Source organism: Euphorbia lathyris, chromosome 3 (assembly GCF_963576675.1).
Source record: "Euphorbia lathyris chromosome 3, ddEupLath1.1, whole genome shotgun sequence".
Classification (NCBI taxonomy): Eukaryota; Viridiplantae; Streptophyta; class Magnoliopsida; order Malpighiales; family Euphorbiaceae; genus Euphorbia; species Euphorbia lathyris.
The window spans coordinates 3,321,159-3,341,999 of NC_088912.1; the positions used below are offsets into that span (position 1 = coordinate 3,321,159).

The 20,841-nt window shown below is 36.4% G+C and overlaps 1 non-coding gene and 1 pseudogene across 1 annotated transcript; both read left to right on the top strand.

The window, feature by feature from the left end:
* The first annotated feature begins 1,596 nt into the window (after positions 1-1,596).
* LOC136223646 (pleiotropic drug resistance protein 2-like) lies at positions 1,597-19,004 on the top strand (annotated as a pseudogene).
* LOC136225084 (5S ribosomal RNA) lies at positions 12,979-13,097 on the top strand. Its single transcript, XR_010686820.1, has one exon. It is a non-coding gene; the product is annotated as a 5S ribosomal RNA (ribosomal RNA).
* Positions 19,005-20,841: the final 1,837 nt, after the last annotated feature.

A 20,841-nucleotide genomic window follows, 5' to 3' on the forward strand; every position in this document is an offset into this window, starting at 1 on the left:
TTTATCGGCTTTGTAGCGTTAGCAATCATACCAGTGCCATATTCTTGAATAAAGGCAGCAACCTTGTTAATTAATATCCTCGATTCTGTCCACTTGTGTTCGTGAAGATATTTATTGTGCCTATATCACAGCCACTAGAGAATGACCACCACTCGTCTGTATATTTTTATTATTATTAAAGTCTTTTTTTATATGAAAATGCTAATAACTTTGTTAGATGAAAACACAACAAGTACAACAAGAAAATAGTAAAGAATCAAACCTCACAAGATCTATAAAAAAACTAAAACGACTACATAGAGTAAAAGAAAATCATAAAAGGCATAAAAAAACACAAAGCAACAATAAAACATATACTTCTCGTAAATCAAAATCTGCAGAAAAGTAGTTGCAATTCAATCTTCAACATTTTGACCATTCCGAAAATTTTAATGTACGGATAAGATAAACTATTTCGGCTCTTTACTAAATTCAGAAAAATTATAAATGAAGCATATATCATTCAGCTAGATAAAAATAAATCAAATAACAAGAAAAACACATAAAATCTAACCCATAGAAAAGGAAAGAAAGAAACATATTATGAAATTTAGACAGAAAAAACGGATAAGAAGTGAAAATGGTAGTTAACACCTTCCAACCAACCAATGATACCTAAAAGTCCTTACCAGCAACACTTTTCCCAATATATATATATATTTTATAGAATTCACAGTATATTTTTAAGCAGTAGTACCATACTCGAGTATTTTTTTTTTAAAAATCCAAATTGAAACATTATATAAACTTAATTCAGAAAATGGAAAAGATGACGATCCAATCATGTTTTCTTTTTGCTTCATACATTATTTTCTCCTGAATTTGTTCTAAAAAGTTTGATTGCCCTTTAAATTTTCAAAGTGTCCTAATAGCTCTATACTTACATGAAATGTTCAGTTAGTTATTTGAACTTGCATAAAGTGTAATCAATTGGTCACTCTATTGCAAAAAAAAAAAAAAAATTAAATGCGAAAGATATATTCCACGCATCATTACATCATTCAAAATTAAAAAGTGGGGAAATAATGTATTAATTCTTTCTTTTCCATTACTTAATCAACAAACATAGATAAAAAGCTTAATACATCATTTGTACCCTAAATTTGTTCAAAAAATTTGTTTGGCCCCTGAACTTTCAAAGCGTTTCGATAGTCCCTCAATTTGTATAAAATATCAAGTTAACCGCTGAACTTACGTAAAATGTAATCAATTAATAACTAATCGTAAAAAATGTAAGCTCCATATGACAGATGTCAAGAAATGCAACATATTCTACAACTTTTTATTTTATTTTTTTTTGTAATCTAATAATTAATTAATTACATTTTAAACGAGTTGAGAGCATATCTGAATATTTTACGGAAAGTGAAGAGTCTATTAGGCAAATGATGTATTAAGCCTCGATAATATAAATGGCCTCGATATACCTGCTGCAAAACATGAATGCTTCTTCATGCATACGACGACCTAGAAGCTAACAAATTATTATATATAATTATATATATAACTATTGCAAAACATGGATGGTTCTTTATAATAAAATATATAATATTTTGTTATTCTTTCTTTTCTTGTATCTCGCCAATGTCTGACCAGGCCTTGATGTTGCTGCATATTAAAATATAATAAATCTGCAACCTTTCAAGTTTCCAAACCATCATCACCATTTCATTTATCAAGATTTCAAGAAAAGTTGACTCGTTTTTGGAGCATTTTAAAGAAAAAAACACAGAAGAAAGCTTTGAAGTGATTAAAAATGGCAGCAGCTGCATTAGCTGCAGATGATATTAGCAGATTAAGTAGTAGTAGTAGACAAAGTAGCAAGAGAAGTTGGGGTTCTAACAGTGTAAGAGAAATGTTTAATGCACCGGATGTGTTTCAACGAAGTTCAAGATACACGGCGGATGATGAGGAGGTGGAGCTCCGGTGGGCGGCTATAGAAAGATTACCTACTTATGATAGAGTGAGAAAAGGGATGTTGAAGCAGGTTTTGAGCAATGGAAAAGTTGTGCAGAATGAAATTGATGTTACTCGGATTGGAATTGAAGATAAGAAACAGTTGATGCAAAGTATTCTTCAGGTTGTTGAACAAGATAATGAGAAATTCTTATTGAGGTTGAGGAATAGAATTGACAGGTTAGTTGACTTTCTTAATCTATGTTTGCATCGTCTTCAGTGGCGTTTTCGTGTTTCGTGCCCGTTTTCATTTTGGTTTCACTATGTTTTATGGAAATAACATTTCCTGATCTATGTTGCACAAAAAGTCATCTTTGGTGGCGTTTTTGCAGTTTGGTATCGGTTTTCATTCTGGTTTCCTCACTATGTTTTTTTAGAAATAACGTCCGTTTCTGTTTCTGTGCAACATAGAATCTAGTCTATCTGGTTCTTGACAAATTTATTGAAAGAACAAAGTTGAACCCCAGTCAAGTCTTTGACTTGTTAAGCATGATCCTCAATGCTTTGGCATTTGACGATCAGATCATCAACATAGATCTCGATTTTTTCAAGTCTTTGAAGATTTTGTTAATCTATGCTGAACAGAAACTCGTTTAATGTTTCGTGTCTGTTTTTATTTATTTTGGTTGACTCGCTAAGTTTTTCTTAGAAATAAGGTTTGATGGTGTCCAGAGGGCGAGCTTTGGCTCAACGATAAATGTTGTTGTCGTATGACCGAGAGATCATGGGTTCGAGTTTTAGGAGCATCCTCTTGCCAAAAAATTGGCAGGAGAAGGCTTGCCCCCTATATACCCTTGTGGTGGACCCCTCCCTGGACCATCGCTTAGCGGGGATGCATAGTGCACCAGGCCGCCCTATAACGTTTTATGGTGTCCGTTTCTTCTATGCGACATCGAATCTAGTTCATCTAGTGAATTTCAAAATTACTGAAAGCAAAAAGATGAACTCAAGTTTTGATATCAATACTTGGTTAGTTGACTTTCTTAGTCTATGTTGTTCAGAGTTTCGTGTCCGTTTTCATTCTGGTTTCCTCGCTATGTTTTGTTTTAGAAATAACGTTTCATGGTTTCAATTTCGGTCTCTGTACGACATCAAATCTAGTCCATCTAGAATAACCACTGTTGATGTATTCTTCAGGCTGTTGAACAAGATAATGAGAAATTCTTGTTGAGGTTAAGGAATAGAATTGAAAGGTTAGTTGACTTTCTTAATCTAGTTTACATTGCATGGAAACTCGTCTTCAATAGTGTTTTCGCAATTTCATATCCGTTTCTGGTGTCGGTTTCCGTTTTTGTGCAACATCAAATCTACTCAAATCTTTGATGATCATACCAACATATTGAGGTGTGAAGCATGATCCTCAATGCACAAAAACCCATCTTCATTAGCGTTTTCGTAGTTTCGTTTCCATTTCTAGTGTCGGCTGTGCAACATTGAATCTAGTCAAGTCTTTGATGATCATATCAACATATTGAGGTGTGGAGCATGATCCTCAATTCGTTGACTTTTGACTATCATATCATCAACATAGATCTCGATTTTGTCTCGAGTCAAGTCTTTGAAGATTTTGTTAAGCTATGTTGCACGGAAACTCGTTTAGCATTTCGTGTCCGTTTTCTTCATTTTCGTTTCCTTGCTATGTTTTTTTTTTAAAATAACGTTTTATAATGTCTGTTTCTGTTACTGTGTGTAATAATGTAAGCATGGTATGGGTCTGTCTAGGTATGGGCTGTAGTGTCTAGGTAGTATCCTTAATGTGCATATATTTGTGTATTCACGTTGAATGAAATAGATTCATATAATTTTAGTCTATATGGTATCCCATGTGTTTCCAGTGTATTCACATGGTCTGTAACATGGCATCAAAGCCTAGTTTGGTTTCATTTTCTGCCCTTGTGTGCAGAATTTGTGGGTTTGTTTTTTTTGGGTTGTTTTCTTCAGCATTAATGTCTGCCTTGTGAGTTAATTGTTTGTCCGGTTAGTTTTCCAGTGAATCTCCTTTTGTGCAATGGCGTTGCTAGCAGCATCTTGTGTGTTGCTTCAACTGAGTTTTGCTTGTCCTTTTCCAACAAAGCTTGATGTTCCGTTGTCGTCTCTCATATCAGATTTGTTCTTCTAGGCTGCATCTCCCAAATTATGTTTTATATTCCCAAGTATCTTAAGTTTCTTGTTTTGAGTTGTATTATCTTTTAGACTATGTATTATGTATCTGTAGCAAGCTTAGCATGATTAAAATCCATGGTATGGGTCTTGTAGGTGTGGGTCTGTCTAAGTATGGACTGTAGTGTCTAGGTAGTATCCTTAATGTGGCACGGTGGAGTGCGGGCCGAGGATGCCGGAGTGCGGCTGTTGGCGGCCGGATGGTGGCTGATTGGGCCATGGGGCCGTCGGGAAGGGGCACGGTGGAGTGGCCCATGTTTGCTGCGCCGCCCAGGGATAGAAGGGAGCCCAAGGCGGGTTGAACGGCTGGCGGTAGGAGGAGCCGGCCGAGTTTCTGTAATTGGAGCGACCACCTCTGCCGCGGTGGTGACGGCCACCGTATCGCCCGCCGCGATGGGACTGGGGCGTGCGATTATGCGCCGGCCGGGAAGAGGAGTAGTGCGGTGGCTGGTCGGCGACATCAGAAGATGCTGCGAGTGCGACAGGTTCGGTGGATGGACTGTTCTTGCGAGATTTTGCGGTCTCTTCTAGGATAAGCATAGATCGGGCTTTGTGAAAGGGAGGAAGGGATCTCCGTGTTGGATCTGTGTGCCAACTGTGTCGTAGGCATCAGTTAAACCAGAGATAAGTTGCAAACCATCTGGCCATTGGTAGCAGACAGTCTACATTCGAGAGTTGATCGGAAAGGGATTTAATGAATTTCGAGAGTTGATGGTGTCCATTTTGTTGAATATATAGAAAAGATATATTGTATTTAATGAATTTCCCTCAATCAGTGTTTATCATAGAGTCTTGTATATATAGTAGATTACATGACTTAGAGTTAAACTACATGAGTTAGAGTTAAACTAGGATTGATAACTCTAAACAAACCTAATAGTTATTAGGTTAGTCTCTGATGATAGCTAAAGAGATAATTAACAATAATTATCTCCAAGCACTTGCAAGCGGCTTGCTAAAGATATCCACAACTTGATCATCACTCAGAATGAAGCGGAAGCTTGAGAAAACCATATTGTACTTGTTCACGAGCTGATAAGTATCACGCCAAAGCTGAACAGATGGGATAGGAAAAGAAACAAAACACCAATTAGAGTAATCCATAAAAGAGTAGATGAACCATGGAGCTGGAAGGACTAAAACAAAAAAAGCAGAGATATGACTCTGCTTGAATAAGACTGAATGCAGAAAGCAGACCAGGACAGAAGTAGAAACATGAACAAATTAGAGGAAAATTGATCGTGCAGATTTGAGAATGAGACACTGAAGGAAATAAGGAAAACGAAATAGGAAGGGGATATTTGGGGAGGGAATAGGTGAAATTGCAGGGATAATTAAATTAGAGGGAAGCAAGAAGAACGTTGGAACTGAGAACTGCAGTTCCATTGCCCGGTGGCGAAGACAAAGCATGTTTTTGAATGGCAGCCACATATGTTGCTGGTGCAACAGGGGCAGAGTTAACTATATGTTGGGAATCAGCCATAGATGAACAGAAAAGTGAAGGGGAGAGTCAGTGACTCAAGAACGAACAACACGGACAAACCAGAACGAACGAACAGAAGACTGCGGACACAAATCGTAAGCAAGAAAAGATACAGACAGGGAAGAAAAGTAAACGGAAAGAAAAAGGATTGCTGAGAAGAAAGTAAAATCAAGAAGAGTTTCTCGAACAGATATTGAGGAGATGATATTGGGGTTAATGAAATTTGAAGATGTTATTCAACAGAACCGTAACTCAGGAAGACCAAGATTCCCCTCTTTATCGAAAAAAAAAGAAGAGAAATTGAAAACCAACAGCAGCAACAAAAGCAAAACTAGAAACAAAAAAAACAAAATCGAGATGAGAGATTTAACAAAGAGGCAAGGGATCAAGATCGATAGAATCAATAAAAGGGAAGAGAATGGAAGAGAATATGGCACAAAATTGAAAAGAAGAAAGGAGAAAAGTCTAACTGGGGGTTTCTGTATTGATGTAATTGAATTTGGCAGGGTGCTGAGAAGGGCTAAGAAACACGAGTAGGACACAGAGAGACAGTTGAAGGGAAAATAAAGGGAAAACAAGGAAAGGAGAGGGCAGAAGGTGAGGTAAAAAAGAATTTATGAATCGAATTCAAAAATTCTTGCATAGCGTACAGCGGGAAGACAAAACCAAGATTGTTATATCGGTGAAAACGAAGCTGAAGCAGTATCTAATTGCATAGCTCTGATACCATGAATATATAATAGACATAGAAAAGATATATTGTGTTTAATGAATTTCCCTGAATCAGTGTTGATCATAGAGTCTTATCTATATATATATAGATTACATGAGTTAGAGTTTAACTAGGATTGTCAATATGTAATATAGATAAACATAAACACTAGTTATTTGATAACTCTAAACAAGCCTAATAGTTATTCGTTGGTATCTAATGATAGCTAATGAGATAATTAACAATAATTATCTCCAACACGTTTCTGTTGACTATCAAAAATTTTGTTAGAAAAAAGATTAAGTCAAGTTTTTGGTTTCAGTACTTGGTTAAGTTGTTTAAATCCTCTTCAGTAGCATTTTTGCTTTTCGTGTCTGTTTGTGTTTCAGTTTTTACTTTTGTTTCCTTGCTATGTTTTTAGAAAGGCTTAATACATCATTTGTCCATGAACTTGTCCAAAAAGCTTGATTGACCCCTGAACTTTCAAAGTGTCCTGGTAGCCCCCTCAATTTGTATAAAATGTTGAGTTAGCCCCCTAAACTTGCATAAAATGTAATTAATTGATCACTCGGTTGCAAAAAAAAAAAGTAAGTTAAATGGCGTCTGTTTTCCTTTCTGTGCAACATCGAATCTAGTCCGTCTAGCAAACATCAAAATTTCTGAAAGAAAAAAAAGATGATTTCAAGTTTTCTTATTTCAGTACTTGGTTAGACTTTCTTAATCTGTTGCACGGAAACTCATTCAGAGTTTCGTTTATGTTTTGACGTTAAGGAATAGAATTGACAGGTTAGTTAACTCTTTTAATCTAGACTCTGTTGCACGGAAACTCCTCTTCGTTAGTGTTTCTGCTTTCTGTTCTGTTTTTATTTTGGTTATGTTTCTGCGTTTTCGTGTTTTGTATCGGTTTTCATTTTGATTTCCACAATATGTTTTTCTAGAAATAATGTTTCCTGGTGTCAGTTTCCGTTTCTGTCCAACATTGAATCTAGTCGATCTGGTGACTATCAAAATTATTGAAAGAACAAAGATTAAGTCAAGTTTTTGGTTTCAGTACTTTAAATCCTCTTCGGTAGCGTTTCTGCTTTTCGTGTCTGTTTCTATTTCAGTTTTTATTTTTGTTTCCTGGCTGTTTTTATAGAAATAACGTTTCATGGTGTGTATTTCAATTTCTGTGCAACATCAAATCTAGTCCGTCTAGCTAATATCAAAACTACTGAAAGAAAAAAAATGAACTCAAGTTTTTTATTTCGGTTAAAAAAATGAACTCAAGTTTTTTATTTCGGTTATTTGACTTTCTTAATCTATGTTGCACGGAAACTCATTCAGTGTTTTGTGTCTGTTTTGACTTTGGTTGCTTCATATGTTTTTTTAGAAATGACTTTTCATGGTGTCCGTTTCCGTTTCTGTGCAACATCAAATCTAGTCCATCTAGTGACTATCAAAATTACTGAAAGAAAAAAGATGAACTCAAGTTCTTGAATTCAGTACTTGGTTAGTTGAGTTTCTTAATCTATGTTGCACGTAAACTTGTTCAGAGTTTCATGTCCGTTTTCATTTTGGTTTCCTCGCTATGTTTAGAAATAACATTTCTTGTGTCACTTTCCATTTCTGTGCAACATCGAAATAAGTGACTGATTTCTAGTTTTGGCTGCAACAGGGTAGGAATTGAGATTCCGAAGATTGAAGTGAGATTCGAAAATTTAGAGGTTCAAGGAGAAGCACAAGTTGGAAGTAGAGCACTCCCAACTCTTCTAAACTCTGCCCTCACTGCGATTGAGGTAAGTTTTTTCGTTAGTTTCGTCATGATTAGTTTGATTTCTATTTGGGTGTTTAAACAACCTCGAACTAATTAATCGGATGCACTTACTAATTAGTTGACTTTCTATGAATAGGGTGTTCTTGGTACTATTGGGCTTTCTCCATCTAAGAAAAGAGTTATCAAGATTCTCCATGATTTGAGTGGAGTAATAAAGCCATCAAGGTATGCATATGGAATGTGCAATTAGTCGGGTGCGTTTGATTTAGTTGTTGTTTACGGTTAGCTATTTGCTGTTACTAATAGCTCGTATGCATATGGAATTTGCAGTTAGACCACGATTTTTTTATTTTCTTATGAAAGTTGCTAAGAATCTGTTTTAGTCGTTGATGTTTACCTTTTCGTATTGTTATTTGCTATTGCTGATAGCGGGTAGATATTAGCTGATTTTCTTGTTCATTTTTACTTGAAGGATAACATTACTTCTCGGTCCGCCTGGCTCGGGGAAAACAACTCTACTAAAAGCACTTGCAGGCAAACTTGATGATGATTTAAGGATTTCAGGAAAAGTGACCTTCTGCGGCCACGAGTTTTCGGAATTTTATCCTCAGAGAACCTGTGCTTATATTAGTCAGCATGATCTTCATTGTGGTGAGATGACAGTCCGTGAAACAATGGATTTCTCGGGGCGTTGTATGGGAGTTGGAACCAGATTTGATATGCTGTTAGAGCTTTCAAGACGAGAGAAAGAAGCCGGTATCAAACCAGATCCTGAAATTGATGCATACATGAAGGCTACTGCTGTTTCTGGTCAGGAAAGCAGTTTAGTCACGGACTATATTCTAAAGGTTCCTTTATTATTTCATCGTTTATGGTTTTCATGTAAAAATTCGAAATCCTTCCCTTCAATTTCCCCTTATCTACTTCGATTTTGACATTATATCAAGTCAAAGGATAATTTTTTGAGAAATTCTACTATACTCCCGGTGCATATGTAGATGTTTATTTCTTAACACCAATCATCTCCTATGAATTGGTACCCATCCCTCTTTTGATTGGTCGGGTGCATTACAACCGGTGTATAGTAGAAGTTGTCTAATTTTTCGCCTTAGTGCATAGCTAATGATTTTATTTTTCTTGCTCAGCTTCTCGGATTGGATGTATGTGCTGATATAATGGTGGGAGATCAAATGAGAAGGGGAATTTCCGGGGGACAAAAGAAGCGTGTGACAACGGGTATGTGTAAATTAGTGGTGTAAACGAGCCCAGCCCAGCCCAAACTAGGTAGGTTTGGCTTTGGCTCGTTAATATCTCGAGCCGAACTCTAACCAAATTCATCATAAATGCATAGAATGAGTAGTGTAGGAAACAAAAGAAAAGCCTTATAACATACTTACAAAAAATTTAAAACAATGAAATATATATTAAAGTTTGTAATGTATTTTGTTTTTTATCGAAACATAATTTTCTAGCTAAAAGCCCAAATGCTAAAGTTTTGTCATTTTTCTCATGGGTGAGTTGCTACACATTTCTAATGCTAAAAGCTTGTATGAAATTTCAGGGGAAATGTTAGTTGGAGCAGTGAAAGCGTTTTTCATGGATGAAATTTCGACGGGGCTAGACAGCTCTACTACTTTCCAAATCATCAAGTACATGAGGCAGATGGTTCATGTAATGGATGAAACAATGGTCATTTCTCTTTTACAGCCTCCACCGGAAACATATGATCTTTTTGACGACATTATTTTACTTTCGGAGGGTCAGATTGTCTACCAAGGTCCGAGAGAGAATGTACTCGAATTCTTCGAATACATGGGTTTCAGATGTCCGGAAAGAAAGGGAGTTGCTGATTTTCTGCAGGAAGTAACTTCAAAGAAGGACCAAGAACAATACTGGTTTACAAAGAACCAACAATACAGATATATCTCAGTGTCGGAATTTTCAAAAGCTTTCAATTCATTTCATATTGGTGACCGGATATCCGACGAACTCAGCATTCCCTTTGATAAGTCTAGAACTCATCCAGCTGCTTTGGTGAAAGAAAAGTTTGGGATATCTAAATGGGAACTCTTCAAAGCATGTTATTCGAGGGAATGGCTATTGATGAAACGAAACTCGTTCATTTACATATTCAAAACTTTCCAGATAACATTCATGGCTATAATTTCGTTTACGCTTTACTTCAGAACTGAGATGAAACCTGGTGTACGAGAAGGTGGAGGGAAGTATTTCGGAGCTCTCTTTTTCGCTCTCCTTAATGTCATGTTCAACGGAATGGCTGAGATTGCAATGACTCTTATTCGGCTTCCTATATTCTTCAAGCAGAGAGATGCCTTATTTTACCCGGCATGGGCTTTTGTCTTGCCTATTTTCATCCTCAGAATTCCCCTATCATTAATGGAATCTGCGATTTGGATCGTTCTTACGTACTATACCATTGGATTTGCTCCTTCTGCAAATAGGTGCCTACTTCGATCTATTCTTTACAATGCATTTGCTGCGGCTCCGCAGATAGGAAGCTAGAGTTCTATAAGCCTGTTGATTCTACGAATACCAGTAATATAGGAATAACAAGACCACCTTTTGTAGCTAATAGTTGAATCGACGCACAAAGCTCGGCTCGAAAGCTCGCGAGCAGGCTCGATTAGAACATTTATAAACAAATTTTAGTTTTGTAGAAAACTATATAGTTTTGTGTTAGTTCACAAATATCTAAACTTAATATTATTCCATTTGCTATTAGATGTGTTTGTTCACAAACATAATAAATGAGTAATAGACGAACTATTTGTTGTAAGCATCTTGTTTATTTATTTACGAACTTTGCTTGTGAGCTTCTTTATGTACACAATTAAAGAGCTATTTACGAGCAAACTTCATAAATATAATTAACGATTTACTCACGAGCAATTCATGGTTAGATAATTTTCTTAAAGAACCAAGCTCAAAGAGGATTTTGGGCTCGAAACAAGCTCGAAGCTCGGCTTGAACGTTTATTTTCTAATGATCTGAGCCGAGCTTGAGCAAGCCAAAGCTCGGCTTGGGCTTGAGCTCATAAAATTTTATAGCAAGCCGAGCTAGCAGCCCAAAGCTCGGCTCGATTACAAGCCTATAGCTTAGCTATGGGTTTTAGCTATTGTTCCTTTTCCAATCAGAATAGGTTCAGAAATGTAAACTTGGCAGAATTTGCCAAATTGCTCGATCTTCGACTGCATCATTTCCCTTGTTTTTTCAATCAAAATTGGCGAGTTGAGTGCTGATATGCTCTTTACTCTTATTGCTTTTCTCTTAAGACTTTTTACAGATGCATCTCCAATATTTTGCAGGTTTTTCAGACAGTTCTTGTCATTCTTTGCAATAAATCAGTCTGGTCTCGCTCTATTCCGTCTCATAGCAGCTGCTGGAAGAACAGAAGTTGCTGCAAATTCATTTGGATTCCTTATCCTCTTGTTGTTCTGTATCCTTGGTGGCTTCATGATTTCCAAAGGTAATAAACCTTTGCGTGTTGATGTCGTGTCAGTGTAATCGGGTTGTGTGTAATTTTGCCACCTCTAGCGAAAATAATGTCTAATTTTTGGTATGCAGATGACATTGTATCATGGTTGAGGTGGGCATATTATACTTCTCCTATGATGTATGGACAAAATGCCATTTGTTTGAACGAGTTTCTCGATGATCGGTGGAGCACTGTAAGTCTTAATCACCGGCGTTCACTGAAATTTTTTTGTATACATTTTTAACTTATGATTTGATTTCTTAATTGTATAATAGCCCACTGGCAATCCAAGTGAGCCTACAGTTGGAATTTCCCTTCTTAAGGAAAGGGATCTGTTTACGACGGAAGGGTGGTTTTGGGCTTGCATCGGAGTGCTTTTCGGGTTTAATATTGTTCTCAACATTCTTGTTGTTTTTGCAATGACATATTTGAATGGTAACTCTTATGTCTTCCACATGTTTATTTGACAACCTCTCTTATTTCTCGAATTCGAATACTTAAAGATATGGCCTTTTATATCAATACCAGCTCCCGGTGAAAAAAATCCGATTATTAATGATTCTGATGAAGAGAAAACACAGTCAGGATCCAATTCACAAGGTCAGTATTTGACAAGGAAATGCATAATTATGTTCCTATGTGTTTTATGAAGAATTAGATGATTGATTGTAGGGATCGAAATGGTGGCGACTCAAAGGCGTAACAATTCAAACGTTAATGTTGCCAAAAGTCCATCTATGAAAGGAATGGTTTTGCCTTTTCAGCCTCTATCACTTTCTTTTAACCACATTAACTATTATGTGGATATGCCCGCAGTATGTTTCTTCGATTCTGTATGACAATCAAAATTTTCAGTATATAAATAATGTGCTTACCATTTTTTGGTGAACTTTTCAGGAAATGAAAGCTGAATTTGAAGAGGACCGGCTGCAGCTGCTACGAAATGTCTGTGGGGCTTTTAGGCCCGGTACTTTGACAGCATTAGTTGGTGTCAGCGGTGCTGGGAAGACGACTCTAATGGATGTATTGGCTGGAAGGAAAACTGGTGGATACATTGAAGGAAGTATATGGATTTCTGGTTACCCAAAGAACCAAGCCACATTTGCCCGGATAAGCGGATATTGTGAGCAGAATGACATTCATTCACCATATGTAACAGTCCATGAATCTCTTGTATACTCTGCCTGGCTTCGTCTTGCTGCTGATGTAAAGAAGGAAACGCGGGAGGTATGCTGTCTAACAGGATAAGTATGCCATATTCGAATACCATTATGGCCTTCCCAGCCGGTCCCAAGATCGGATAAAGGAGGAGGGTTGCGGTAGGTTTGTGGCGGCCAGCGTAAAACTTAGCCACATCTTATGGACATGAACCAAAAGGGTGCGATCATACCAGCACTAATGCACCGGATTCCATCCGAACTCCGAAGTTAAACGTGTTTGGACGAAAGTAATACTAAGATGGCTGACCTCTTGGGAAGTCCTCGTCTTGCAACCCAAAATTTTAATTCATGTTAGCCGACCCTGAATCATTTCGGGACTAAGGCTTTGTTGTTGTTGTTGTTATTGTCGTTGTTGTTGTTGTATTCGAATACGATTAGGAATCACGGGTACTTTCCTAATCGATTTTGGTATTCCTAGTTAGTGTTGGTATTGGTCCACATGATTCCTAATCGTATTTGAATATGACATACTTATCATAACCACCAAAGGCGACTTCTTTTTGTTATACGAAATGGGGAAATTGTAGCTGACTTTGCTCGTATTTTCACTCGCAGATGTTTGTAGAAGAAGTTATGGAATTGGTGGAGCTAAACTCAATAAGGCATGCCCTGGTTGGACTTCCGGGAGTGAACGGACTTTCGACAGAACAAAGAAAGAGGCTAACTATAGCAGTAGAGTTGGTTGCTAATCCATCTATCATATTTATGGATGAGCCAACATCAGGTCTTGATGCTAGAGCTGCTGCAATTGTTATGCGTACCGTGAGGAACACGGTGGATACCGGACGAACTGTTGTCTGCACAATCCACCAACCGAGTATTGATATCTTTGAAGCTTTCGATGAGGTTTGGTTCTTGTTCTGTTTCATTTCTATTTGGTTATGAGTGATTGTTTGCTTCTATGTGGATTGTTGTTTCATATCGGTATCAATGTTTTAACATAACGGTGTCATCGATTGCAGCTCTTGTTAATGAAAAGAGGAGGACAAGTGATATATGCCGACCTCTTGGTCGCCATTCTCATAAGCTTGTTGAATATTTCGAGGTGAGTAACATATGCAATCTCATGATGTACCGAAGTATATATCATGATGTACCGAAGTATATATCCATGTCATCAGAAGATGGGGAAAACATCTCCGATTTCCCTTGCAGGCGGTACCGGGAGTTGCAAAGATCAAAGAAGGCTACAATCCTGCTACATGGATGTTAGAAGTCAGCTCTACTACAGTAGAGGGACAACTTGGTGTTGATTTTGCGGACATTTATGCCAGTTCTGATCTCTACCAGTAAGTACTAAGAAATGTCTTTTCGGGTCTTAGTATCACACTGTGTATATTGTGATTCTATATAGAAACTAACAATTCTCTTCCGCCCGCAATTTTCAGGAGAAATCAAGGTCTCATCAAGGAACTGAGCACTCCATCAAGCTCTAAAGATCTTTACTTCCCGACGAAATACTCCCAAAGCTTTACAACTCAATGCAAGGCATGTTTTTGGAAACAATACTGGTCATATTGGAGGAACACTCAGTTCAACACGATCCGGTTTGTTATGACAATTGCCATTGGTCTTATGTTTGGTGCTATATTCTGGGATAAAGGACAACAATTGTAAGTATAGAACATTTTCTGAATGCTTAATACATCATTTGTCCGCTAAATTTGTTGGCCTCTTGAACTTTCAAAATATTCTGATAGTCCCCTCAATTTGCTTAAAATGTTCTGATAACCCTCTCAACTTGCTTAAAATGTAATCAACTAATTACTCAGCTGCAAACAAGTAAGCTGCATGCGAAAGGTGTGTGCACGCGCCTTGTAAAAGTAATATGAGAAAGGAAGTTTTACAGTTGAGCAAGTACAAGGCACATCCAACACACTTTTCGCCTACAAATTACTTTTTTTGCAACCGATTGATTAGTTGACTACATTTTAAGCAAGTTTAGGAGGTTATCGGGACATTTTAAATAAGTTGAGGGACTATAGAAACACTTTGAAAGTTTAGGAGGTCAACCAAGCTTTTTGGACAAGACCGGGACAAATGATATATTATAGCCTTTTCTGAAATGACCATATTTCTTCATTTTGAATGTATGCTGATCTCGGATTGGACCGTGTACTGATTTCTTGACAGTCAAAAGCAGCAGGATCTGACGAATCTTATGGGAGCTGCTTTCGGTGCTCTTCTTTTCCTAGGAGGTATCAATGCTATGGCAGTGACGTCTGCGGTAGCGATAGAGAGAACAGTCTTTTACCGCGAACGAGCAGCTGGAATGTATTCAGAGTTGCCTTATGCATTTGCTCAGGTAAGCAACGACTGTTTTACATCGCCAATTCCGTCATTAATACCAAATCGGTTAGGTATTCTGAATATACTGTAATTGGCAACAGAAATTTCACATTAGCAACAAAATACTATTTACATCACCACGTCACTTACACCAAATCTGTTAGAAATTCTGAATATACTCTAATTGGCGACAGAAATTTTACATTAACAAAAATTTCTGTCATAATTATATTTTCTCTATTTCCCCTTATGTCGGTGGTCTCGGACGTGTAAATCCACCCTGCTTAAAACCTTACCTATTTGGGGTTAAATGCATCGTTGGTCAATCAACTTTCATGGTTGTCTCAAAATGTGGTAATAAAAATTCAGTTTGTCTCAATAAAATAATTCTAACTTTGAATTTTGTTTCAATTAAGTCACTCTCGTCTTCAAGAGCAAAAAAACACCAGAAAAGTGACGTAGCTGCCACATCAGCAGTAATCAACTTTCACCGCTGATAAAAATGACATAATGGCTGCACTTAGATGACATGTGGCTGTCATCTAGCTGACTGAAACGACGAGTGTCAGCTAGCTAGCAGCCACATGTCATTTCGGTCAGCTAGGCCACAGACACTTGTTTTTTAGTCAGCAGTGAAAGTTGCTTAAAATCACATGGTGAAAGTTCATTGACCCTACCAATTTGCTTAAGTTTTTGGGTTAAATGGCTCTCTTATTCTTTATTTCAGGTGGCTATAGAGACGATCTACGATCTTTTGCAAACCATAATATATGCTCCGCTTTTGTATGCCATGATCGGGTTTGAATGGAAGGTTGAGAAGTTTTTATATTTCAGTTACTTCGTTTTGATGTGTTTCGTCATCAATTCATTGTATGGAATGATGCTTGTTGCGGTAACTCCTGGACAACAAGTTGCTGCTATTCTTATGGGGTTCTTCATGAGTTTATGGAACTTGTTCTCCGGCTTCATGATTTCCAGACCGGTATGTAGCTATATTTTCTTTGTTTACTTGAACTTGGAAGATGAATATGCATCTTTAACTGCTTAAAATGAAGAGGTAAGCTGCAAAAAAACAGATACCGGGAAATGTAATTTCTAAAATGATGCAGTTTTACTAGAAACATTTAAAATGGTGCAATTTTACAAAAACGGATACCGTAATTTCTAAAAGGCAAAAAGCATAATTAAGCTCCTGAATTTGTTTTAAGGACCAAGCTCCTGATCATGTATTTTTCCATATTGAGCCATTGATCATTGATTCTGTTATAGATCAGGCCCTTATTTAACTTTTTCGTCGAGTTGGGCCGCATACGTGGTTAGGGTGATTCAGCTTTTGAGATGGACAAATAAAAATAAGTTTCTTGACTGGGAGATTGTGATTTTTAAATTGGACGAAATATTTGTGATATCGGTTAGTAAATTTTTTTTTTCACCTCTATTCATGGTTATGTGATTTGTTACTAATTAGTGATAAAATGAAGCACATGTGATGTGAAGTATAGATGACAAGATTCGTGGCTGATAACACATTTTGATGAATAATTTTTCAAATTGACCAAACTTGGCAACCTTAGATGTAAAATTGCCTAGACAGCCAACGTTAGGGGTAAAATTTCACCATTGTAGACGTTATGGTAAAATTGCATATGGTTGTCAAGGTTATTTTTGCACGTTACAGAACAGGCAAGAAAAAGCTAGTAGAACTTCGAAACACTACAAGAAAATAATCCTTTAGCCCCTTTTTTTGTTGACTGTATCAAAGCTCCAACACTTTTTGTTAACTTGTAAAGTATGCAAATACGGGGACAAACTTGTACTAAGCCAATATTCCCGCATGGGGTCGAGATATCTCCAAGCCATCGGCCAACCAACTAATTCCGAGGGGATTTCTGCCCTATAAGCATTCTGCCAAGTCCTACTTTCGAGTGTATAGTCAAACGTAAGTTGAGACTCGTTAGCCACTTTTGAAACCATCCCATAAGATTCCCTTGTGTATCAAACCTCAATCCTCATAGGAATATGCACTATGGTACACAAATAAGGACTTTATAATGTATTATTAAACAGTGTGTTAAGTAAAAATGTAGATACCAATCAATTAGTTAACCTTTAATTATTGTTAATAGGTCTAATATATTTCCAGCCCCCTCAAGGTGTCCAAAAACTGCAAATGACCCCTGAACTTCAAAACGTTATAACTGACTCCCTCAACTTGCTTATTTGGAACAAATAACCCTTCAAATAGGTTAATATTTGTGATTTTGGGGGTTTTGTTTTTGCCTTTTTGTTAATGTATCGTTAGATTAGTTAGATGTAGCCGTCGATATTTTGGACATTTTTTTATTTCTGATGTAATATTATGTTGAATATTTTTTTGGTTTTAGGGGTTATTTGTTGCAAATAAGCAATATGAGAAGTTATTTATTTCAAATAAGCAACTTGAGAGCTTATTTATCCCAAATAATCAAATTGGGGTTAGTTGTAACGTTTTGAATTTCGGGGGTCAGTCAGTTTTTAGACAACTTGGAAGGGCTGGAGAATAAGAATATAAGAGGTTCAAGTTGTGTTTTCAAGTAATAACTATAATTTTACTACCTTTATTAATAAAGACAAGCTGTAAAAACTGAGAAAATATAATAATAATTTTAAATATTAGTCTCATTTTCGGGTCAACATTTCAACTCTAACCCAATAAAAATTGCTTGTCAATTTGGTGTCAAACAAAAAATGATACATTACCACCTTCCTGCACACCCTCAGAGCCCTCAGACATGTTTCTGAATAGAAGTACAAGGCCTAAATTGACAAATTTTACTGATTAAAAACCCCTAAAAGTGCTTTTTTTTTTCTTGTTATAATGCAGCAAATGCCTGTATGGTGGAGATGGTACTACTGGGGATCTCCAGTTTCATGGACAATCTATGGAGTTATAACTTCTCAAATTGGAGATAAGAAAAATATGCTTGAAATTCCAGAATCAGAACCAATGGCTGTAAATGTATACCTTGAACAAGTCTTTGGTTTCAAGCATAGCTTTCTTATACCAGTTGTTATTGCTCATCTTGGTTGGGTCTTGCTCTTCTTCTTCATTTTTACTGGAAGCATCAGATTCCTTAACTTTCAGAGAAGATAAAAAGATTCTTCTTACTAGTATCTGGACAGTCAATATCCTATCTCATTTTTTCCCATTTTTGTGAGTTAAATTCATAGTTTGTCATTGAACTTAGATTATTGTTTCAAAATGGTCATTCAACTTCGATTTGTCACAATAAAGCCACTCAACTTTGAGTTTTGTCCCAGTTAGGTCAATCAGGTTGAAATGAATCGGAATGATGTCATAACTGACACATGAGTATGAGTTGTTTTTTTTCATAAAAATAACCGACATGTGGTTGATAGGTGGTGTATATGTGGCTGCCACGTGTCGTGTCGGTCAGAGATCTGAGTTGACGGATGCTCATATGTCACCATGGGTTTCAGTGGTTGAAATGCATCAGAATGGTGCCATGACTGACACATGAGCATGAGTTGTTTTTTTCATAAAAATAACCGACATGTAGCTGACAGGTGGTGTATAGGTGGCTGTCACGTCGGTTAGAGATCTGAGTTGACTCATGTTTCACTCATATCATCATTCTAATCTCTTTTAATCATTAAACACCGTAATCACCTAATTGAGACAAAACTCAAAATTGAGTGATTTTATTGAGACAAATTGAATTTTAGTGACAATTTTGAGACAACCATATAAGTTTAGTGACCAACAATTCATTTGACTCCATTTTTGTGGGTTTGCAGATTTGTACATGTAAGATTTATTTTTGTTTTTTTTTTCTTAATCCATCGGGAATCTGACGAGGACTTAATAATGTGTTAGGTAAAAAATGTATAAAAATCTAAGTTTCAAAGGAAGTATATATATTGTATTTATATATTTATCTTGAAACATCATGCATGACACTCCTTTTGGATTGCGTTTTTTCCATTTCGTATCCATATCCGTTTCGTTTGAAAGCTATTTTATGAAGGTTATGTTTTCAAAATAACGTTTCATGGTATTTATCTTTCTGCTATTGTATGAAGGTTATGTTTTAGAAATAACGTTTTCTAGTATCTATGTCTCTGGCTTCAATTAACAATGAACAACATTAAACATGGAAAAAAAGTGAAAACACATTGACAAATTATAAAAATAATTCATATGTTGAATACCAAATGGAAGTCGGATTTTTAGAGGATGACAAGTAGTCGAGACCTACATAAAAGAGTAGATATCGGAATATCTTCCCTTGGAGGATTTGGATTGTTGTTTGTGTTGCTTGTTCATCTATGGATGATCCGATTATCTAGTTGGATTGAGATTTGGTCCTTACTACACTTATGTTTCGATATTTCGCTTGAATCATAACTAATTTATTGTTTTATCTAGGATAAATATATCAAGGGGTTAATTATAAAACTGGTCCAATTAAGAGCCTTGTTTACATTTTTATATCTATTACAATATATCTTACCAAACTAGACATTTTCATTGTAACTTTCCTGAAATAGCCTTATTATATAGTTCAAACCACCAACTGCAGATAAGTTGTTATGTGAAGCAACTACGTACACCTCTGAACGCGATTTTTGTTGCGAACAACTGTTGCGATTTTGGCTTTCAATTTTCAATGGATTTTTGCATCAAATTCAAGGGCAAAAGTCGAAAAGAGGTAAATTTCAATCTCCTTTTATCTAATAACAAGAGATCTGTGATTTTTGGGATCTATTAGGGTTTAGAGTTTAGTTTTTCATATAGAGATTAGTTTTTTGTATGATTTCGGGTTAGAGTTATGTTTAGTAGCATATTTATGCATTGGAAACTTAATTAGGATGTATTTGCGTGATTGAATGTGTTAGAAATACCCTTATTTCAGCAGCTCGATAGTTTCACCGTTATTAAAAACTTTCCACAGTGGAAGCAACTGTTGAATTTCCTCCATAGTTGCTTCCACTGTGAAAAATTTCATGACTGCAAAAACAATTGAGTGGAGAAGTACCGTCTTAGTCTCTTACACTGTGAAATTGCCAGAACTGCGAAAACAATTGTCTTCACAGTTTTATCATTTGCAGTTACTTCAACTGCGAAATATTTTAAGCTTATTTGTTTCTTAGTTGGGTTAACTGCAAAGGAGTTTATTAACTGCAAATGAGTTTATTAACTGGAAAGTAGTTTTGTTTTATTGTTTCTATTACACTAAATGTCAATTTATTTTTACAATGTGAAGGTTTCAACCAAGGTTCTTCTAAGGACTATCAAAAAAAAAAAAAAGGTTCTTCTAAGAAGGGTTTCAAGAAGAGGAAGAGAGGACTGCCTCTAGATGATAGTCTGAAAAACATCAAAGGATTCAAGTATCCCTTTAACTTGAGTTCAAAGGCACCTATCGTAGTGAGGGTTGATTTGGAGGTAATGAAGAAAGTGAATAGTAAAATGTCAAAAATATCAAGCGGAAATATTTAAGAGGAGTTCTTTCGGACATTTAGTAGATATGGAACTGTTCACATTCTCATATGCCATGGTGTAATAACTAAAGAGATTACGTATCCATTTAAACCGAAATATTCAATATCAAAAAGTTGAAATCAAATTTGGAGGTTGGGAATTCGGACTTATCATCGGGTTCATATTTGGTGATATAAAACCAATTTTTCAAAGGATGAGTAATGTAAAGAAGAATAACAAATATATGA